Raw genomic sequence first — 24,778 nt, forward strand, 5'->3', positions numbered from 1 at the left:
CCGTTTCAGGCTGCAAATTATTGAAAAACACCTCTTTTTCGCATGTTCAAAATGGAAAGGTCGTACCGCGTCACGAGATATCAAAAACGGACCTCGGATTCGTGATCAGGGACAAAAGTTACCCCTTAGGACAAAGTTTCACGCAAATCGAAGAGGGTCGGGGTAACTGCTGTGTGAATTGGCGGAGAATTACCCACATATTTCATCCGCCCAAGCAGAATACCCGTTCAGGTTCCTTCAGGATTCTGATAGTGTTTTTCAAGTTCATCTAAAACTGAAAAAACACAAAGTGCCTTATATACAAGAAATGCAGATCTTTGTAGATTCTTGTGTGCTGAAATATAGAAATAAAACAAAAATATGAAAAAAACATAATTTTCAAAATAATTTTGTTCTCAATACATCTTACGTGCGTTGTTAGTTCACTGAGGTGAAATGATGAAAAAAAAAAATAAAGAAACAAAATAATATATTGATAAGCAAACTTGTTGCGAAGATTTTCCATTTCCTGCAAATAAAAATAATTCTTTAAATAATTCTTAAAAACTTAATTATTTAAAATGTTCATGTATTATTGGTATCCAAGTAACCATCCAGCACTAAATATAGTCACTGTACAGCACTAACAGCACATTTCCAGCTGCGGGTAAAAGCTAAAGTGTTTTCACATCTGCATCAAAAGCGCTTTTACAGCGGATTTGCAGCTGGATTTGGACTTTATATTTCTGTTTTAGTGCAGGGCCCCTACTGTTAGTGTCCCACCCCTACAAAATGTCAAAAAAGAGAAAGGCAAAAAAAGTTGCTCCCTCTCTCTCTCTTCCTTCCTTTCTCCTTCGTGTCATTCTATTTTCGGATTGTTTTCATTCTACGTTGCCGACACAGCTGATGGACCGTGATTTTTTTGTTCTGAGGAACATTGTTTGGGATATTGATCATGCAGTTTTCAGTAGATTTCGCTGGTTCCTGAGCCCGTGCCGTCTCGCCTGTTTGGGAAGTGCTTTACGTACGTGATTGCACAACAAGAGGTGATGTTTCACCCGATCACGAACACGCTCTAAATCCATGTTTCTTACATGTTGCTGAATATTGTTATGAAATTTTCCACCGTCAAAGAAAATACACTTTGTACAACTGGAAACAATTTATTATTTGATAATTAATGCACTTTATACATAACCTATTACGCCCAATACTTTTCCTGGACCTGCAACCTAGCGAACACTCCATTACTGCTGGTCTTGATGCCCAAAACTTTAAATCCTTCCATCCGTACACCGTCATTTTCGCCGCCAAAACATCGCCACTTCCCGTCAGCACATCCTCTGGGGGGCAGGAACACCAAGCCGGATGTTCCAGGATGATCAAGGAAAACTTCATTACACAAATTTTTGCCTCGGATTTGTCCCTTTCCGCTCGCCTCCGGAACGGTCTAGATAGGAGGAAATATGCCTTTTTTGTAATCCTATAAATATAAACCATTAAGTTTCTTTTAATATTTATTTTATTATTTCTTTTAATTAAACTTACCTATTTGGTAAAATAACAGTTGAAAAAATCCAAAAATGATTGTTTGTCAAGCACAACATAAATCCTCAAATTTTTGCCATTTTTCTCCGCTGGTTTGTTTATGTTGAATAGATGAGAGAGCAAGAATTATTTTTGGTTTTGTTTTATAGTGCTCTCTCTTTCGCTCTTACGCAACTCAATCTCGTGTTGCCAGTTTGTAGAAATAAAAATTTTAGCAGTGTTGCTAGTAGCAGCAATTAATCAGCACTATTTCAGCTACTTCCAGAGCACTTCTTTTAGAGCTGATTTGCTCTGAGTACAGCTATTTTATGACTGATGTGCTGTTGAATGCTGGTTACCAGCCAATTTATGATTTATTTTAATGCTGGACAGTTACTTGGGTACTTACATATAAACATGCAACGTATTGAATGTTAACAATTCATACTCTAATATAATCAAACACAAGCGCAGCTAATCCGAAGAAAGTATCCTAGTAGATTACACCCCATGTTCTTTCTTGTCATTCAATTTGATCATATATTGTATGGGGGAATGGTAGATATGAATATAAAAATAAATCTTACAGTGAAAAGATAAATACAAATAAGCAGTAATTTTAAAGATGATTCCGGGAAGCTGCAAACAAACAACTATAATTAAAAAGTCAAATGCTCCAGATGGTTCCATTGCTGAAAGAAAAGGAATAGGATAAGGAAGGATATAAACATTTAAATAAATCATCTAGTGAATAGATAAATGTAGGCATTAAAATTGAAGAAGATTCCCGGAAGCTGGAAGAAAGATAAATATATTTTAAAGAAAAATTCTTCAGACGGTTCCATTGCTATTTCAGTAACTGTCGTTAGTTCATGAAATTTAATCATATATGGCATGGAGGAATGGTAGAAAAAAGGACAAGGAATAGGAATGATATAAACATTAAAATAAATCAAATGAAGAATAGATAAATACATATAAGCAGTTCATTTATAAATGATCCAGGAAGCTGAAAAAAAATTAAACACAATTTTAAATGATATTGTTGCCGCTGAACTGATAATTGAAAATAATTGAAATTACTTCCTACCCACGTCCTGCATCATGCACACATAAAAAACGTCAAACAAAAGAAAGACAAAAATCGCTTCTGCACCACTAATTGCCTCCACTGCTGGCACTGAACCCGCAACCTTTGGAGTGTTAACATTCACACAAAAAAACATTAACATTAATTGAGTAAACATTGGCACAAAATCCGCTTTGTAAATGCCACCTCGATACTCTTCAAGAGGTTTCCTTGGGAAAGAAATACTTTTTACCAAAATGTACACCAAATTTCCATACAAACATACAAAAAAGAATAAATCAAATCATAACAACAATGAAACATATCAAATTCTAAGTATTCCAAATGATTGCACATCTGCCAACAATATTTATAAGGGGTGTCACATAAATTACACCAACAATAACGATTATTCTTGCAAAACAACCTTCAATCACTATTTCAAACGCACTTTCAACTGTTTGTTTACATAAGTTAACAATCTAAACAACACAACACTTCTCCCAACACAAACTTAACAACGAAAATCAGCAGCCGCCGATTAAATAACAACACCCACCGAAGCTCGTTGAAAACTGACTGAAATGTCAAATTCGAAATAAATTCCTTCAGATGCAAACCGCCACGGCAATCAGCCTTTGCTCGCCGCGGCGATTGAGGGGCGAACGATATTGAAACATTTCAGCGATAAGTTTGAACCGCCCAGGCGATGCGCCCATGGCACGCCAAGGCGGATGGAGGGCGGACGAAATTGAAAAATTTCAAATGTCAAATTTCAACCGCCCAGGCGGCCCGCTCTAGGTCCGCCAGGGCGGTTCTAGGGCGGACCACACGATCAGTAACGGCCGCCGATGCGTAACGTCCGCACTGAGTTAATGTGGGATCTAGCTACTAAATGAGCAGAAAGAGGCGATCGCAAGAACGGCTTATCCAATTTGGTAGGGTTTTTGGAGATACTTTGAAGTTAAAAATATTAATTTGAACAGTCAAATTTCGAATAGAATGCAGGCGTTACGCTTCTTCAAAATAACACACTTTTTTTTGCAAACTCTATAACGTAGTTTAAAAATTGACTAAAGACAAACAAATTGCTTTAAAAAGATTGCAAAAGTATTGTTTTTATTATGAGAAATCGATAAAATACAAAGCGTAACGCCTGTGGCTTAGTGGTGAGGAGACGGAATACGAACTGAAAGAGCTTGGTGTAGATTCTTCACAAACGAATCTTTTCATGCTTTTTGTCATTCATTTAGAGTTGCTCAAATGAACTGCTCGAGAACATCAGCCAAACTCGCATCACATTTGACTAGTTCGAAGTAAAATCGTGTCAAATTCAACCCAATTTTAATGTCTCCCCAGAGCAATTAAAATGATTCAAATGAGACCTTTCTGCCAGCAGCACCACCGACCGTGGAGTTCAATGCCGAGGATGACCCCTCGGTCCAACCCGGCGAGGCGAGGGTGCTGCTAATCCGACGGAATGCAGCGCAAATTGACGTGGTTCTCGTGTCGTGGTCGCACGTTAAGCGGAAGCATCGCTCGAACTAGATCATCGTGATCATGACCGTCGCCGAGAGTAGCACTACACGTACATTGGAACATCATCACTTTTTTGCCCACACTGACACACCCATGCGAGAGGCTCGACGTGGCTCAGTGCGCGCGCACACACACACACACTGTCGTGTGAGTGGGAAGAGATAAATTGAAAATTGCTGGCTAAATTTAAACAACTTAATAGCGAATAAACAAATTTATTACGGCATCTTTGACGGTATGGGATGCCGAGTGTGTGTTCGAACCACCGTGTTTAGCAAATAGAGCGAGGTTTTGCTTGAGTTTGATGTTTTTTTTCTATGAGACGGAATCAGAGTTGACAAATTGGAACGATGCAAAGTAATTGAATAGTCAATAATGTGTCTTTGGAAATTTGATTGAAAATTAACAAAAAAGTTCAAGAAACTTAGCAATAACATGAAAAAATCACGAGCGCTTGTACTCATCGTTTGCATTCTCTCAAATTTGAAGCTCAATGTGAAAAAATAGTGAGAGATGCTTGCTTTAAACACTCTCTCACGACTACTACCACGAAACAGGTCGTGAGCAGTCCGAGTCATGAGTATTTTCTTGGTCTTTGGCAAAGTTTAAATGTGTTCACCGGTTGAAATATAGTCAGTTATGCAAAACAATCATTTTTACACTCAAATTCGACTTAAAAATCAAGCTTGGAGAGTGATCCAAATTCTTCTCATCATTTTTTCTTACCAGCAATTTTCATCAAAAGAAAATCTGTTGACGCTCATCAATACAAAACATCGGTAGTGAACTTGACTTTCCTCTCTCGCGCACAAAAGATCGGTAAAAGGAAACTCAAAAAATCATCATCTGGTTTATTCGGTGAAACACCGATTTCATTACTGAACTTATAGGCACAGAGAACAGATGTATATCATTGAACAAACAGCATTGAAAAACGTGTGTAAAAATTCAAACCAAAATACGTTGAAAAGAGCTAGGGTGTGCACCATCCGCCTAGATAGCGCCACTTCCAAAATCATGATGGCCTACAGTAGCAGAACGTTGGACCATCTAATCACTGCATAAAACATCCGTACGAACGACATCAGACCAATGTCTGACTGCCTTTTATCAGAGGGTTGCAATTTTACGCGCCAAAGAAGGTAAACAAAACGAAATCAAACATAACATGTGTAAAGGGACTATTTTAAGTTGTCGCTTGAAAAATCATTTTTGAATGAATTTTCTGTTATGTTTTCGTTAATGTAAATGCATTTTTGCATTATTTTTAGTCAACTGGAATTATACAGAAGTGAATTTTATATTTAAACGAGGTTAACATTTATTTTCTTTCGAAATTATTGAGCCTTTTTCATTGTTAAGTCAAGTATTCTCAGCCGCGACGGTGGCGCCGCCAAGCGTATCCTGCACACTCTAATTTCTTTGATGCAAGATTGTATGCAACGCATTTTTTTAGTTTGCACGGTTTACACACAAGTTAGAGCCAAGATGTACATCTGTTCTCTGTGTTATAGGTATAAAGTCACACGTTGAAAAAAGTCCTGTCACTTTTCGTAGATGAACAATGTTTGTAAAAAAAAACGAAATAATTTGAGTGGTGCTAACATTGAGATTCATAGAAATCTTTTAGCAATAGATTTTCTTCGAGAAGTTCGGAAGCGATTTTCTTTTGCATGTTTCCTTTTCTCTCTTTCGCGGGTGAAGTAAGTTTGCCGGCGAAAAAGATTTTTTTGCAATTCCGTCGTGAAACTACTTACTTTTCCTGTCATTCTTGAACGACGAAATAGCCTACTTTTCTGTACCAAAAATAATAGAATCGAATAGCAACACTTTTCAAAATAAATGCTGAAAAGTTCTACTTTTCAGCACTCAAATGGGTGTTGAAAAGTTGAACTTTTCAGCACTTGTTTCGAAAAGTAACACTTCTCAACATTTTTTTGATTTAAACGATTTATTGACAAAATTCATGAAAATTTGACATAAAATTTCACTCAGTGTGTGTTTTTAGGAATTGCAAAAAATGTTGTATGGAACTCGTTGCAAAACTTGATTTTTTCAGCATTCTTCGTATTTATCCAACTCGGTGAACCTCGTTGGATAAATGTACGACTCGTGCTGAAAAAATCCTCTTTTTGCAACTTGTTGCATAAACTACTATTTTGCGATTATTTTATCCCTGCTCACTACAAGCAGGTTATATCAAAATCTAACTGGCTTTGGAATGAGTGTGTGTAAGTGAAAATTTCGGATTCGGTCAAACCTTACTCTTAAATAAGAAAGTTTATTTTGGTGAGTAACTCACTAATGAGTTCCACAATCAAACGAAGTGAGCCGCGGTCGAAACAAGTCGTTTGTGAGCAACGGGCATTGACTTGCTGGCTTTTGGTGAGTTCGTTTGGGCACACTGAGTGACCCTATCGTAACAAATCGTAACAAATGAGCGATCCCCCATACCCCCCTGTAAAAAAAACAAAATGTATGCAGGCTGACGTTTCTACAAATACAAGGCGGCAAACAAATTCGCACTTTTTGACAGTTTGCGTGCTGTGCTTGTTTGCCTGTATTTGTTTGCAGAAACGTCAGCCTGCATACATTTTTTTTTGTTTGCAAGTTTGCCGCAAACAAGTTTGGCAAACTGTCAAACACGGAAAAGTGCGAGTTTCTTTGTTTATCATAGTCTATGTTAGAACCCTAACGACCCTAACATCTTTAGTGTTCCATGGTGTAAATTAGCGTAAACAAAAGCCCCCCGACAGCGGTGTGGTGAATACAGGAAAACGTCACCTGACGTCAATTTAGAGCACAACGTCGGAATCTTTGTTATTGTTTACCTTTGATCTGTGATAATTTGAGTCTTGTTTGAATATTGTGAAATGTATTTAAGTTAAGTTTCGTGCAATAAATGACCTCTTTTACATCCAGTCTCCAACCAGACAAGTCGTCTGGCGGGGCCAACACAACCAGTTGTTTTACTTCCCCCGAACTCTGATCCGTTCGTCCGCATCGTTGCTGCTTGGAAGGTTGGTCGCCGGTTGATCCGGTCCTCTCGGAGTCGGCCCCTGGCCGAACAGTCTAATACCTCCTTAACGTCGCAACTGGGTGTTCGTTTGGTAACAAGTCGGCTCACTCAGTGAGCCGAAAGGAACGTACCAATTGATGAGACCGTTTATCGTTTTCGACTATTTGGTAGATTCGAATCACAATTGAGACGATGGTTGAGTGAGTTGTGAGCAGCGATTGAAAAAATCTTCATCGAATGAGTTCCACCGGGCACTCACCGAGAGAGAACTTCGGTAGATAAAGATTTTCTCTTCTTCTACTTCATCCAAATTTGACCTATAGATTTATACAAATTACCCACCATGAGCAAACCCTCTCAAAATGCACAACAAAAACCGAACAATTTGCACGTTTGAACCAGCACAACCCGACGGCGGTGACAGTACCATCACGATCCATTTCGGTCGTGCTTTCTTCGTGACACGTTCTCAAAAGTTGAGCGTTTTATAAATAGTCTTTTAAGGTGATCGCGCGCAGCGTTGAATCGAGGTGAAACCGGCCGGTTGAATTGCAGTTTTGAGGTTATGCATTTTGCGAAGGTTTTTTTGCTCATCGGGGCTAGGTTTCGTTTCACCAAGTCATCGTTGTGCTGGACGCGGACGGCGTCGTACATCCGATGAATGGGCAGAAAATTTTGCTCGATTCATACTAATTAACGCAGTTTTTCCTCGTTTGCGAGCGCGGGAGGAAAAATCGTAACAACAACGTTTTGTTTGCGAGTTGAAAATGTCGGATCTTGAATTGCACAGCTGTGTGTTTTTTTGTGGGTTGAAAATTCGGAGACAAATTGCTCGAAATAACGTAAACAAGTCGGATTAATCTGTCTTTCAGGGGAGGCAACAAACAGACAAAATAGTGATGTCTTTGAGAGTGAAAAAAAATGCATTGTCGTCAATATTTTGTCCAACAGAGAAAAGCATTTCTTTGTGAAAAAAATTGTATAATTTTAAACAGGTGTTAAATTGGACGCAACCACAAAAAGTTATCAATAATGAACTGGCAAACATCGTTAATGATTTCAAGCATAATCACCGCAGCTTTGAAAAGATCGTTTGATGACTAAATGAATACTTTTCGATTGTTTCAGTAGTTCTAAGTTCAATACTATGGCGTGACATTGGGCCTGGAGGTTGACTTTGGGTCAAAAGAGCGTATTTCGGTGATATTTTTTCTCTTAACAAAAGCTCGTAAGGATTTTGAAAATTTCAAAAATCGTAAGGCAACTCAAAAATGGTAAAACCAAAAAGCAACGATTTGCGGATATTTCTAGATATTGTATTTCTAATAAATGCACGGACTGAAATATTTTACATTTGACCGAGCAACAAGAGATACAAAAGAGTTCATACTATTTGCGGAAAGGCAACCAAATTTATTTTACCAGGTAAACGAGATTTCCAGATCCGACAATAACCTTCACCGGTTATTTTACCGTGAAACGACGTTACAAAATATTTCATTTTCCAAGTAAAAGTGAAGTGAGACCAACCCAGCGCGGCTCTTCGCAAAAGTACTCGATAACAAGCTAAATGTTACCTGGAAAAAGTGGGGATACTTCGTTTGCGACTTTGCGTTTCAACGCGTTCGCTCGAGGGTGAAACTCGAAACGTCTTCAAAAAGTTCAAAAGGTTACGCATAAATTGTCCCCAGGGCAAAGCAGAAGGTTTTTTTTGGAGGGGATTTTCCCTCCTTATTTGTCTGCCAAGTTGACAAATGGCTCACCGATCTGTTTCGAGGACACTCTCACACACAAAAACACGCCGAAAAACAGGTGTAAATAAATAGAAATAAAAAACATAACCTCACCTTGGATTGAACCCCCCCCTTAAATCTACCTTCGGTGACATAATTCGTCGTGTCGGTTTTTTTCCTACTATTTATTTGCGCCTCATTCGACTCATCAATCTTCGTCAATGTTTTGGATGAGTACACCACGAGATGGCCTGGAGAGTGATTAACAAGAGAAGAGAAGAAACAAAACTGGTGGCTTTGGGGGAAAACCAGTCTCTTGAAATCCGCGGTTTTTTCTACGCGCTTTTAACTCGGGTTTATTATTTTTGCGCAATCTAATCACCCGTGAGGTCAAGTTTGACGTTTGACACACTTGCAGTTTACATTTTTCTATGGGAAAAACAAAAAGAATTAACTTTACATGCAATTCCATGTAAATTTACGTTTTGTTTCGAAAAGCCCATAAAAGGACATTTTACCCTAACCATTGCTGACACCAGGTTGAGTCGAAATCCTATCAACGCACCCCATCTGCATCACGTTTGCTACCCCCCCCCCCCCCCTTTCCCCATGTGGACCCATGTATCCCAATACCCCCTTGTGTTTGCTTTGTTGCGTGCATTAATTGGTTGTAAATGGACGTTAATTCAATTATCGCGGCTCTCGTTCAATGGCTGGCGGCGGCGGCAAGTTGCCATCATTGAAATGAAGGGGGGAAGCTTGGATAGCTTGGAGGGAAAGGAGATGAAAAGCTCTTTTTTTCTGCGATTGAAAAGTTGTTTCGAAGAAATGATTTCATCGCGCGGAGTTGACCTTGATTCGGGAAGGTAATCTGCGTGAAATGTTTTTTGGGTAATTAACGCAAGCGACATTTCCATTGATTCTTTATTTTTAATTTGTCAGAAGTAAGTTAACTCATAAAACCCAATATTAACCTCGCCTCTAGACGGGCTTCGATCTGAAAAATCGTCAAAATCCGTTTACTCGTCATGTACCGTAAACTGGGGTGACTTTGATAGCCCGGGGTGACTGAGATAGGTTTTTCAAATGCTTGTCAAATTAATATCTAATAGTAGTTTATGCAACAAGTTGCAAAAAGAGGATTTTTTTCAGCACGAGTCGTACATTTATCCAACGAGGTTAACCGAGTTGGATAATTACGAAGAGTGCTGAAAAAATCAAAAAGCACACACTGAGTGAAATTTTATGTCAAATTTTCATGTATTTTGTCAATAAATCATTTAAATCACAAAAAAAAAATGAAAAGTGTTGCTATTCGATTCTGTTATTTTTGGTACAGAAAAGTAGGCTATTTCGTCGTTCAAGAATGACAGGAAAAGTAAGTAGTCTCACGACGGAATTGCAAAAACATTTTTTTATTAATTTTGAGTATGTAGGCATTAAGGGATAGCTTATTATCGAACATATATATGCAAAAATCTGACTTAGTGGCCAAATCAAATTTCTATCAATGTCACCCCGGGCTATCAAAGTTACCCCAGTTACGGTATTCCGATAATAACACTTACCTTTTACGCTTTTTACGCAAATTTGAATGGTTGATTGCCTAACAAATTATGATTAATATGATTATTTTGCTAGTTTTTTTTATTAAACAATAAAAAAAACTACACAAAAAGTACACCGACATAACATAACTGACATAAAAACCACATAAAAATATTTGTTTGTCAAAAAAGTCCTCTTTCTTTGACCATGCTTGATCAGCATTTATTTGTTATTCTAAGTTGTTTTCTCTTTTTATAGTTTTTTTTTTCAATAATAATAATAATAATAATATTGATTGTATGACCCTTTTGAAATGTTACAAAAAAAAAAAAAAAAAACAAAATATTGTTTTCGAAAAGATCGAAAAAAATTACGAATATTTTATATTTTAACATTAAAATCGGACCATTTTCTGCTGAGATGCCAATTTTTGTGTCTTATTTTCCTGGATAGTCCTCATTAATACCTAATGTTTCGCCCGAAGACACCTAATCAATTTTTTCCGTGTGTCTAATTTTTCTGGATAGTCCTCATTAATACCTAATACCGAAGACACCTAATCAATAAAAAAAAAAACTTTGAAATGTTACAGATTTTTGAATATTTACGCATCATTTTTTGTGTGAACGACTGTCAAAATTATATGAAAATTTGGATGGGTGAACCAATGACACAAAATGGATTTTTTGGTGATTTGAAAGGCCCCCACAAAGTTTGAGCCAAATAAAAAAATATAAAATATAAACTTGGTCGAAATCGGCCGATTTCGTAGACAAAATCTCGAATCAACGCAAAAAAAACTCAAGCCAAGTTGACCTGAAATTAAATACAATTCATTTTTGAAAACTTTAGCAAAACATTTTTACGTTTTAAATAATGTGAATATTCACAGAAATTGATTTAAGAAAACCAATTTTTCAAAAATTGCTCATGTTTGAGAGAATGCATAAAAGACTGAAAAAAAATTGAAAAGTAGTGGTTTATGTAATAGGTTGCAAAAAGAAGATTTTTTTAGCATGAGTCGTACATTCATTAAACGAGTTTCACCGAGTTATATTTTTTTTGTGCTTTTGAATACACCCTTTGAATGAAATTAAACGTAAAATGTTCCTTCTTCTTATTTTTGTAATTTTTTTTCTTATTTTTTGTAAATTAACCGTTTGATAACTTTTTTTCAAAGGTATTACAAAAGTGATGAAAAGTTCAACTTTTCAACATTCATTCCAGAGGTGAAAAGTAGAACATTTCAGCATTTATTTTGAAAAGTGTGAAAAAAAGGGGGGGGGGGGTGGGGCAAAACAATAAAAAGTTAAAAAATTGAAATTACAGGCCATGATATCAACATATGAATGAAAAAAGTGTTTGAATTGTAGTTGTTTCTTTTCGATAAAAGTTTTGAAGAGTTCAACTTTTCAGCACGCATTGAATTTCAGGTTGAGACACACTACTTTAGGTATTACCAATTGGGATGCTTCTTGTCTAGTTTTATTGAATTTTTAAGCCCTTTCAGATGCATGTTGAATTTCGAAATTGAATTGAATTTTGCCTAAGTTACAGCCTTTTTAATTTTTTTGCCGTGCTTAATCCCTCAAATGGTGTGCCCCGATTTGCCACCACTTCTCGTTGAACTAGATGGCTCGTATTTGGTCTAGATGTTAGTTTTATACGTACAAATAACATTGTTATCCGAGCATTCGTTGGTGAAGGTTGTCTGAATCAACATGACTCGTCGCGTCCCGGCGCAAAACGCCGGCAATATTGCCCTACCTGCGGCTCAAGCAGGCAAAAAAGTGGGAATTTCCAAAAGGAAGGTTGAGGCCTCAACTGATGGCCAAAAACTGGGGATTTCCAAAAGGAAGGTGCTTTTGGAAGTGACATCGAACAGCAAAAGACGAAAAAGAGCGACGGTACTGTACCGATGGATGAGGAGGAGGAGAACTCTTCGTCGCACGAGGAGCAGCTATTGAAGAACAACAAGTTTGCTGGACTGCCTGACGAGGACCAGGTAGCGGAAGCAAAGGAGAATGAAGTGAAACAGCGAAAGGAGAAACTGCCTCCTTTTTATGTGCGGCAATCAGCAGCAACGATCGACTTTCGAGCGGGGCTGGTTGAACTCATCAAGTCTGGGAAAGTCCAAGGCAACATTCGTCTGTGTCAGGACGGATTTAAGGTGCTGGTGCAATCCAGGCAGCACTATCAACTGGTCAAGGATTACTTGACCGAAAACGAGGCGGAGTACTTTACCCATGATGTCGTCATGGATAAGCCGTACAAAATCGTCGTCAGAGGTCTGTACGACATGCCAGTGGAGGAATTAGCTGCCGAGCTAAAAGTTTTGAAACTGGATGTGTTGGCCGTGCACAAAATGAGCCGACGCAACAAAGACATCAAGTACCGTGACCAGCTCTACCTGCTGCATTTGGCTAAGGGATCGACGACGCTTCCTGAGCTGAAGGCAATTCGAGCGGTTTTCAACATTATCGTGTCGTGGGAGCGATACCGACCAGTGCATCGTGACGTCACACAATGCTTCAACTGCCTGGGCTTCGGGCACGGAGGTAAGAACTGCCACCTGAAGCGTCGTTGCGCCAAATGTGGTACCGATGCGCACATCACATCCCAGTGCATCCAAGATTCGCTGGTGAAGTGCCTCAACTGCAACGGTGAGCACTCGTCAACCGACCGAAAGTGCCCCAAGAGAGCTGAGTTCGTGAAAATTCGGCAGCAAGCATCGACGAAGAATCAGCCTCAGCGTCGTAGAACTCCTCCAGCCCTGGTGGAGCAAAATTTTCCACCTCTTCAACCGCGACGCCAGGTCCCGAACTTGGCACCGTTGCCGTTGGATCCCAGGAAGAGAGCTGAGATGAATCATCCACGGCCGGGTTCCAGCCAGGAGCCGAGACCGCCACCACCGGGCTTCAGCCAGGAGCCAAGACCAACCCAAGAACCAGCAGTTGAGGAAAATGGTAATGATCTTTACACCTCAACCGAACTCCTCAATATTTTCAAACAGATGTCCGCTGCACTGCGTGGATGCAAAACCAAGACCCAGCAGATTGAAGTGCTGACCTCGTTCGTCATCCAGTATGGATCGTAGGTCCCTCAAGCTGCTGAATTGGAACGCTTGCTCCATTAGGAGGAAGAACTTAGAGCTGGTGGATTTTCTTCGCGAGAAGGAGATCGACGTAGCTGCCATCACGGAAACTCATCTGAAGCCCGGTGAAAAAGTTTATCTGCAAAACTACAAGATCGCGACGCAGCTCGATAGGACCACCTCTGGAGGAGGAGGTGTGCTTGTCGCTGTTCATCGTGATCTCAAGCCACGCCGGCTGCCACACTTCAAGCTGGACATCATCGAGGCCGTTGGGTGGAAATTCCCACTTCGGTTGGCCCAGTACTCTTCATTGCTGCATACTGCCCACGTCAGGTGAATTCCAGAGATGGTTCAGCAGCAAAACTGAAGAGCGATATCCAGAAGCTGACACGGCGGAGCGCAAAGTACATCATCGCTGGTGACCTCAACGCGAAGCATGAAGTTTGGGGCAACAGCAGGAGGAATCGGAACGGAGTGATTCTGCACAACGATCTGCAAAACGGATACTACAACGTTGTGAGTCCGGATCGTCCAACGAGGGTGGCTCGGTCTGGGAATCACTCAATCATCGACTTCTTCATTACCAATATGGCTGAGAACGTGGCTCATCCTGAGGTGTTTGAAGAGTTGAGTTCTGATCACTATCCGGTGGTTGTGGAGGTTGGAGCTTCCGTTACTCCGCAGCGGCAACCAACCCGGAAAGATTACCACAACGTTGACTGGCAGCAGTTTCAGCAAGTGGTCGACAGCAACATCGACTATGATCAACACCCGGAAACTTCTGCCGATATTGATCGTTCGCTGGAGGTGATCCAGCAGGCTATCAACCAAGCAGAGGCTGCCAACGTTCGGGAGGTTCCTGTTAATTTTAAGGTAACTGATATTGACGTAGATACTAAACACTTGATTAGACTTAGGAATGTTTATAGGAGACAATATCAACGGACTGGGGACTATGACAAAAGATTTCAGTGAACAATTTGAACAAAATCATACAAGACCGACTTGACAATATCAGAAATCAAGAATTTTCAAAACATGTAAGCCAGCTTGGGAATTATTCAAAACCATTTTGGAAACTTTCAAAAGTTCTTAAAAACAAACCAAAGCCTATTCCTCCTCTTATTGTTGAGGATTCTCCTTTGATTACATCCGAGGAAAAGGCAAATGCACTTGGGCTTCATTTTGTTAGTTCACATAATCTTGGCGCTTCCATGACCAGCCGTAAAGAAACATCAGTTGCCAATAGTATTTCAACAATCAATGACTCTACCTTTGAATTTCCTGCAGATTCCCATGTTTCTGGTGAGGAAGTCAAAGTTGCAGTTAAACAAATGAAAAATATGAAAGCTCCAGGCTTTGATAACATTTTAATCTAGTGTTGAAAAAACAGAGTGATCAGTTCTTTCAACATCTAGCCAATATTTTCAATAAATGTTTGCAACTTGGTTACTTCCCCACCAATTGGAAACTGGGCAAAGTCATACCAATTTTGAAGCCTCAAAAGATCCAACATCGCCAACAAGTTATCGTCCCATTAGTCTTTTGAGTAGTCTGTCCAAACTCTTTGAGAAGGTCATCTATTCAAGGCTTTTGGATTTTACCAACGATAATAATATAATTTTGAATGAGCAGTTTGGCTTCCGAAAGGGACATAATACTGCTCATCAGCTTACGAGAGTAACTAAAATCATCAAGCAGAACAAGCTTGAGTCTAAATCAACTGCTATGGCTTTGTTGGATGTTGAGAAGGCTTTTGACAATGTTTGGCATGATGGTTTGATACATAAACTGTATTTATACGGTTTTCCAATGTATCTTATCAAAATTATCCAGCACTATCTTTCGGAGAGATCGTTCAGGGTTTTTCTGAATGGGATTGCTTCTGGATTATTCAACATTGATGCTGGGGTTCCCAAGGAAGTATTCTTGGCCCACTTCTGTACAATATTTTTACATCTGATTTGCCTACTCTTCCTGGTAATGGTGTGTTGTCACTTTTTGCTGATGACACTGCCGTTATTTATAAGGGTAAAATAACCAGATATTTAGTTGGCCGTCTTCAGAAGGGTCTTGACGTTCTTTCCGAATACTTTGGCGACTGGAAAATTCGCATAAATGCAGCCAAAACTCAAACCATCATTTTTCCACTTTCCAAATCGGCCAGATTTGTCCCAAAGGATGATGTTTTGATTAAAATGAATGATGTTTCAATACCCTGGTCAAAGGAAGTTGTCTATTTAGGTCTCATACTTGACTCGAAACTATTGTTTCGGCAGCATGTAGATAAAATATTGAACAAGTGCAGCATTCTCATCAGGTGTTTGTATCCTTTAATTAACAGAAAATCAAAGCTATCTTTGAAAAATAAGTTAGCAGTTTACAAACAAATAATTTACCCCGTTATTGAGTATGCAGTACCTGTTTGGGAGTGTTGCGCTAGAACTCATAAATTGAAGCTCCAGCGTGTCCAAAACAAGGTACTCAAAATGGTTTTGAATGTTCCTGGCTGGACAAGATCAAGTGAGGTTCATGAATTAGCAGAAGTAAAAATGTTGGATCAGAAGATTCAAGAAAAATGTTTGAAATTCAGGGAAAAATGTGCTATATCTGAATACCCCTTGATTCAAGGATTGGTTTAGTTTATGGTAAGATTAAGTTAGTTTTAGGTTAGGTTATGTTTTCTTAACATTTTTTTCCTCATTGTACCTAGTGTTACAAAAATGATAAATCATATACTTTTAAAGTTATAAAAATGAACAGTGTTTAAATCACGAAAAGCAAACTAAAGCTGAAGAGCCACAGCTGACCACTTATTATGTAAACCAAATGTAATTATTATAAGAAAGATTCAATAAAGTATATTTAATTCAAAAAAATACGTACAAATAACTACTGAAAGTTTCTGGCAGATTGGTGAGGTCGATGTGAGACGGGTATGCTCTGGTGAGAGGGAATGCGTAACGTGATTTTCGAATGATCCCACTTTGTTTACATCTACAAAGTAGGAGGCTGTTCAAGCATAAGTGTTTTATTTTGTCTAGTTTTTGACATTTTTTTTGCTGGAAAATTGTGTGTGTTTTCAAGTTTCGATCGGTTTGAAGGGCATTTTCTTTTTTACGGGTGACCGTAAAAACTGCGGCAAGTGTGTCATTCTGAGATGTTGCAGATAAATTCCCTGGCTGATTTTGAAATCCTGCAGCTCTTCTAGCGCTTATCTAGCGAAACTGATCCAGGAAACAGAGAAGATTTTCACTAAACCATTAGGGTTTCAAACGGAATCGAACAATAAAGATAGCTTCTGGATGGATACAACCGCTTCGACTTCATAAACAACATCCATTCATAATTATAAAAAAATGACGATCTAGCTTTCAACTTTCTTAAGGTTTCTTGACTTAAACTCCAGTTTCCAAAAGCCACACATTTTCATTTTTTAATGATCGACAACAATACTTTCTACTTTTGGCGAACAATAAATTGGTTCCACTTTGACAGTTCAAAATTGAGGCCGTTTTGCGAACCACTATTCAGCACCCAGGGTAAATTGTGAAGATTTTGATTTTTTTTAGAAAAAAAGGCAATTGAAAAATTGGTAATTATTTCTCCGTGTACCATTTTTTTTTGAACAGTTATCGCTTACAACCGAAGGTAAAAATCGATGCACGTAACATTTTTGTATGGACAACAGCCTAACTTGTATGGGTGAGCTAATGGCAAAAATGGCTCCTTTAGTCATAGGGAAGGCCCACAAAAAGTTTGACCAAATTCTAAAATATGGATAAAATCCATTTCCGGTTTTGGTGGAGAATTGTTCATATGCTGAAAATATTGATGAAAATTACTAACACAACATTCTGTGAACCGAAAAACAGTTTGAGGATAAAATTGTCCGATAAGTTTAAAAAAATTATCAATTTAACGGTGCACATCAATCAGAGCTTTTGCACCAGGATTTGTGTTACAGACATTTTAGTATCTTCAAATCTATGGATACTATCGATATACTTGTTTATTCACCTGATTTTTGCAGAATTGGGTTCGTAAGTTTGACAATATCGGAATAAGAAAACAACAACTTGTTTGGTTGCTAGGCACCCTTAATTATCTTTGTATAAGAATTTTTAATATTATTTTTGCAATTCCACTGTGAAACTGTCAACTTTTCCTGCCCTTCTGGAAAAACGAAACGGCCTACTTTTCTCTACCAAAAATAATAGAATGGAAAATTAATACCTTTCAATAACAGTGCTGAAAAGTTCTTCTTTTCAGCACTGAAATGGGTGCTGAAAAGTTAAACTTTTCAGCACTAGTATCGAAAAGTAACAATGTTCAATATTTACTAAACACATGAATGTTTGACATAAAATTCCATTAAATAAGCGTTTTTCGGAATTGCAAAAAATGTTGTAAGCAATTCGTTGCAAAACTTGATTTTTTCAGCACTCGTCGTATTTATCCAACTCGGTAAACCTCGTTGGATAAATGTACAACTCGTGCTGAAATTTTTTTTTTGCAACTTGTTGCATAAACTACTACTTAAACAAATTGATTGATCTGGTCGCACTTTGCTGTGATTTTGTGATCCTGTGATCAAGCAACCGGAATATGCGGTAATTTTTGGATAAAAATAAATAAAAGGTGTGAGGAAGGCCTAAACCATTTAAATTTAGCTGAGTTTGCTACACCCTTACCAAAAATCATGATTTTTTGAGTTCCAAATCCCACTTTTCAAACGATTTTTTGAGTTCAGGTAATACAACCATAAAAATGGTTATATGGGTTGAACTGAAAAATTCGTATGAAAAGTGGGATTTGGAACTCAAAAAGCCATGATTTTGGGTAAGGGTGTACACACTTTTTGGAGCGATCTTTTTTCCAAATTGAATCTCTCACTGCAAACTACTCAAGTCGGAACACAATCAAAACAACAAAATCTGCCAAAAGCAGGGAGAGAGAGAGATAAACCCCCTCAGAAGCTGAAAAAAATATCATTCCACACTGACAAACAACACCAGTGCAAGCGATTTTGAGTGACATTCACAGGCTAATTGTTTTGCTTTTTTCTGCTGCTCTTATTTCAACATTGTTTCGCGAAAATTTACGAGCGCGCTTCCCAAGTGTGGTGACCATATTCTGTGTGACACGGACAAAGTTGGTCGGTGAGAATTGCACTGCTTTTGTCTCGAAAGTCGTTTTGATTTTGAGATGTTTTGTTTGTTGAAAATTTTAGTTGGCAACACTGCATCACACATGCCCAAATTTAGAACAAATTTTCGTGTTGTTTTGCTCCAAATCCTTTCTAAAAAGCCTTTTCCGACAACCGGGCAAAATTACGTCGTCATTTTTCCGGCCCCCCAAGTGGCCTCTAGGGGGAGGTTGGAAGTGGCCACCGAGGAACCGTGTTTGATGACGACAATCCTGTGTGTTGATGTGTGTGTGTGCCTACTTTGATGACTCAATACACCAACACTCGCGCAGAAGGCGCAACAATTTTCCCATTTTCCGTTTCGTTTGTTTTCGTGTGCGGAGCTCTCTCAAACTCTCTCTCTTTTACTCTCTTTCACGGTGGAACTCATTTTCCCGATGCAGTCTCGCGTTTCGGGGAGAAAATGAGTGACTTTCACCACGCGGTGAGAGAGAAAGCGCTCGTGAGATTTTCATTCGTCTTTTTTTGCGAGAGAGAGATTTCGTTTTCGATGCGGAAAAACGTGCACACCAGAACAGACGGCCTTAATGTACCATATGGTAGGCTTGGAAATAGTGTTTGTTTTCTAGAAAGTACCATTCTGACAATTGTTCTACCAGATTTCTGTGGGAACTTTTCTTGCAGTGTGGTTTAGTTGATAAAATCCAGCTTGAAGTGATTTCGGGTAATTTCGCAATGAGACTCAATGGCATTTAAATTGGAAAAAATGGAAAATTTGTCACATCGAAAAATCAATATTCATGATACTTTTCCAAAACCAAAATTTACCCAGAACTAATTTCAATCAGAGCCTACTAAATCTAAGAATCAGGCACGATTTTTCCTGGAATAACCAAGTCAAACCTGTGCGAATGACCGGAACTCAGCGGGAGGGCGCCGCCCCCGCACGAACGCTGCGACGCCGTGCCGTGAGTGGAAAACTACCGCCCACGCGTCAACTTTCGCAAATGGGCAGGAAAACGAATGATAACGTGGCGAGCGGCGCGCACACGTGTGTGGGTGTGCTGATAAAGCACTGCGAAGTTTGGCGAGCTTTGTCGGGGAGCAACCTGTTACGGGAGCAAAATTTGATTTTTCGGAAGCTTGATGAATGGGAAAGTTTTGCAGGAATTTGAATTTGGTTGCTTAATTTGGGGGATAAACTTTCTGATTGAATTTTTTTGTAGTTTTGTTTATTATGTTTTGTATCAGGTAACTTGTTTTGCAGAGCAAAAAGAATTGATGAATTTCAAATACTACAAATTCATACTGCAATGTGTTTCAATTCAATTAGATTTAGATAAGATAAGTTGTGCATATTTCGATGTTAATAATTCCAAAAACGTTAATAAAGGGGCATTGCATGTAACTTAATATCATTGGAAATATCGGATCAATTTGAGCACATTTGTTCGGGAAAAGAAATTCGGTTGCTTTCATTTTTAATTTTTAACAAAATTTTATGCTTTTATCTTGCAAATGTTTTTATAACAAAAATTAGGCTGATTCTGCTAGTTACAGTCGCTATATTCACTAAAAAGGCAAACTATAAATTCTTGTAAGAAAATTCAAATAAATTTACTTCTCGATAAAAATTGCTTTGATAGCGACAAATTCTATAAATATTTTAATCGAATGTATTAAGTTATATTTGAAAAATTCTTTTCGTTTGCAACGTGAACATGATTTTTGATAATCAGGGATAATTATTTTAGCAATGGGCTGTCAGACCAAATTCGAGCCAGATCGGAGCACTTTGATTAGAATCCTGATGATTTGCCGTAGAATCACTGCATTCAGTTTGCGATGAAATTTTAAAATATAACAAAGTGCATTGTTGGAGACAAATCATAAAAAATATAGATAATTTGTTTATGTAATATTTATTTTTAAATCGATTGCATACGAATTAATCAACTTTTTAAAACATTTTAATTTCTTTATTTTCAAGATTTTGTTCGTAACAGATATTGAACTTAACCAAAAATAATATCAATTTATAAAATGTCTTCTTAGATCAATTTTTTTAAAGCCGTTTTTGTTATGTTTTTTGCTACAAAACTCAGAAAAATTGCTCGAATTGTTGTATTTTTTTTAATTTATTGAAACATTTTTCATGAATTCCCGTGTCAAACAATCCATTTTGCATTATTAGTTTTTCCATGCAAAACTCGAAACAGTTTTGCGGGATGGTCGTAGAAAATGGGCAGGTGCATGTTCGAAAATCTTTATATTGGGAAGTGATTTTCTGATCGATTTGGCGACTTCGACAAAGTTGTAGGTTATGATTAGGACTTTTCATAAAAAGTGCACCTTTTGCGCAATCTGTTGCGCTAGAGTTAAGGATGGTTTAACGTCGGGTACCGTTGGTATTATTCTTTGAAAAACTGAGTTTTTTTGAAAAAAAATTGTCTGTCTGAAAAAAAAAAATAGCAATGGAAAAGCATTTTTTGTTCAACTTATAGGCATTCTTAAAAGTTTTTTTTTCGATTTTTTTTAAGCTTTTGCAATTAAAAATCAAGTAAAATTACCCTGCTAAAAATATTTTCGGAAATTTTTTCTCTTATGACATTGCAACCACCAGTCGTTGTTGAGGTACAATCTCTAAAAGTTTAAATTTTGTGTAAAGTAACTTTTTCTCAGTGTCATCTAGTTAATCTTCATTTTGATCTCGCGATATTTCGAAAACTATTGGTTCAATTTTCATTGTTAAAATTTAAACAGCAATTCCATTTGAAAAGAGCCTAAACCGAAAAAAAAGTTCTCCGATCGGGCTCAAAATTTTTCTGGGGTTTCCTTGGCCAAAATAATTAGACCCGTATTTTTTTGTTTGGCCCTTAGGGTGATAAAAATATTTTCAGACATAGGCTCTTTGGTCCAGACAAGGTCAAAACGCAATTTTAAGTTTTCATACGACTCAAATGTTAAGCCAGATTTTTGAAACTTTTGCCTTTTTGCTCAATTAGCCAAACTAACCACCTTTCTTTTGCGTCTAAGACAGCTCAAATCGGATGAAATGAGGCGGAGATATGATTTTTTAAAAGTTGGTTTTGTGTCATGTCCGTTCATCCATGGAAATTCTTCAGAACTACACTGTTATCAATTATTTTTTTTTTGGGGGGCTAGAAAGCGTTCTTTTAATAATAGAGCTATACAATATTTGTACAGTGAAACCTCTTTTTACGAGGTGGCGTTACGTTTTTTGTTTCGTCGATTCCTCTTAAACCACACAATATTTTCCCAAGCTTTTAAAAGCGTTTTGTAGATCTGAATATAACCTACAACTTGCTTTTAATGGATTGCAAAAATGTTACGTCGTTCCAGAGAAATCGTCAAATTAGAAAAACGTAACGCATCGCATAAAAAGAGGTTTCTCTGTATTGAAATATGCTTTTTGCAATTTCGTCGTGAAACTACTTACTTTTCCTGTCATTCTTGAACGACGAAATAGCCTACTTTTCTGTACCAAAAATAACAGAATCGAATAGCAACACTTTTCAAAATAAATGCTGAAAAGTTCTACTTTTCAGCACTCAAATGGGTGCTGAAAAGTTGAACTTTTCAGCACTTGTTTCGAAAAGTAACACTTTTCAACATTTTTTTGATTTAAACGATTTATTGACAAAATACATGAAAATTTGACATAAAATTTCACTCAGTGTGTGTTTTTTGGAATTGCAAAAAATGTTGTATGGAACTCGTTGCAAAACTTGATTTTTTCAGCACTCTTCGTATTTATCCAACTCGGTGAACCTCGTTGGATAAATGTACGACTCGTGCTGAAAAAATCCTCTTTTTGCAACTTGTTGCATAAACTACTATTATAATAAATGTTACGATTTTTCAAACAAAATACAAACAAATTTGAATCAGTTGCACCCAAATTTTGCAGGGTTGTTCTGGCCTACAAGATAATCAACGTAAAATTGTCACTGATTTGAACATACATATTATATTTGTTTCAATCCACAATATTTCACTCGCATATAATAACCTTAACTTTGAATTGCGTTGAATTGCAACCCTGTTGATAACATTTGAACTCCCAAAGAAGCGAAGGTCAATAATAAAAATCACACTTTTGTTCTTTTTATCCCAATCTAATAGAAGCATTTTTTTCTCTTTTCAGGTATGTACATCAGCTCCAAAAAAGGTTTGATATCTTGTAAAATGAGGAAATTCACGTTTATTCGTCCCAGCAGTGTTCATATTTCGTCATAATTGAAATTAGTGTTGTGAAAGTGCAGGTGGAAATTTCGAAAAGTAGATGAATGGTTTTTTTTTAAATTATTATTCACAATATTAGATATGGTTTAAGAGAATGATTAAAAAAATCAAATTGTCATCCAATTTTTTTTTATGTACTTGGAACAATGTTCATTAATTTTTTTTAACAATAATACTGGATGTTTAATTAAAATAAAAATGCCATCAAATCACACTTGTCCACCCAACAAAACCCAATCAAAAGCACCGTACGTGACCTCCAACACTCTGCAGCAAGGTCTTCTCCGCGAGTGTGTGTTCAGTTGGTTTGCCATTTCTCTGCTTTTATTGTTTTTTTTTAACCCGGTGAAAAATGTTGCTTAATTACATCATTGCAGTGTGTGTGTGTTTTTTTTTGCACCAGCACTGAAATCGCACGCCCCTGGCCCACACGTAACAGATGTGCCCAGAATCAAAACATTGCCAATTTTTTGCTCCAAGTGGCACGTGCGTTCAAGGGATATACAGAAATAAAAGCACTCCGAAATGAAGAAGGCCCCCGCTTGAACGTGGGTCAATGTTTGGTCACCGCTCCGGGTGAAATGTAAATTTGATGGATGTAAGTGCTTGGTAGCATTTAAAATTTAATTGATATTTCAACCTGGGATTAAATTGGGCGATTTTAATCGGATCCCAATAACAGACAAATTAAGTTCATAATTTAACAAACTTGAATCTAAAAATATCAACCCCGGTTAACAGTGGAGACACAATCCCCGCCGCACAATATACCCTTTATCTGATTCCAAATCGAGGAAAACATCGTGTTACAGCATACCATAACTGCTATATCAGTTTTTTTTTAGCTTCGTTTCGTTTCGTTTAGTTCAGTTCGTCTGCATTTTATCTGTACTGTTATGCAGCCGAGTTGGGGCTGCAGCCGGTGATGATAGTGATCATTGAGCTTGCACTTTTCCGTCTGAGCATTTGAGCTGCTGCTGCTTTCATAGACGAGGAGGCATTTGCTTCTACTCGTTTGGTTTGGTTGAAAAATAGAAAGAAAAAAAAATGCTACATAATAAAGCACGAAGAACATCACTCGCAAACGCCACCGTGCAAATGCCTGGCATTGCTCGGAGGAAAGCTGGAAAAATGTTTGTGTGGAGTTGAGCTACGGTGCTGTTGGGGGATTTAAATTTATATATTTTTTTTCGAAAAGGTATCTAAGAAAAGAGGTTGTAAATGTATTGAAAAGTATCCTTCTCCCTTTTTCCAAAACAAATAAAGGTTCTTTAATTGTAATGTATTAACATTAAGCCTGTCAAAAATACGACTCTAGCTGTTTGGTATTTCTTGCCATTTGTATTAGAAAATAAAAAAAAGTTTTGGGCTAAGTAATAAAAGGCAAGGTGTTTCTGTGTTGCCTTTTTTAAAAGAGTATGATTTTTGATTTCTCATAAAATGTTAAATTTTTTGCACTCAATCTTATTTGCACTCAAAAGGTTAGACATTTTGGAGTGAATAAATGTAAAGTTAAAAAAATAGGTTATTAGCAAAGAAAATACATTGTGCATTTAACAATTCAAAATTTATGTTCAAGCGTGCCACATACATACTGGCAGCTTTTATCAGATATTTGAAAATTTTCTATATTTTGCTTTTTTGAAATTTGTTGATACGACCCTTAGTTGCTGAGATATTGCCCTTCAAAGGTTTAAAAACAGGAAAATTTATGTTTTCTAAGTCTCACCCAAAAAAAAACAAACATTTTCTAACGTCGGTATCTCAGCAACTAATAATCCGATTTAAAATGTTATAATATGAAACATTTGTGAAATTTTCTGATCTTTTCGAAAGCAATATTTTCAAAAAACTT

At 37.6% G+C, this 24,778-nt stretch overlaps 1 protein-coding gene and 1 long non-coding RNA gene across 2 annotated transcripts in view; one reads left to right on the forward strand and one right to left on the reverse strand.

Moving 5' to 3' along the window:
• Positions 1–24,778, forward strand: part of LOC6048947 (terminal nucleotidyltransferase 5C) — a 147,476-nt gene that overhangs the window by 36,178 nt on the left and 86,520 nt on the right.
• Positions 1,127–1,741, reverse strand: LOC119768697. Its single transcript, XR_005278156.1, has 2 exons — positions 1,528–1,741; positions 1,127–1,462 (listed from the first exon to the last, which is right to left on the reverse strand). It is a non-coding gene; the product is annotated as an uncharacterized LOC119768697 (long non-coding RNA).

The sequence above is a fragment of the Culex quinquefasciatus genome, chromosome 3, assembly GCF_015732765.1.
Source record: "Culex quinquefasciatus strain JHB chromosome 3, VPISU_Cqui_1.0_pri_paternal, whole genome shotgun sequence".
In the NCBI taxonomy this organism is placed as follows: Eukaryota; Metazoa; Arthropoda; class Insecta; order Diptera; family Culicidae; genus Culex; species Culex quinquefasciatus.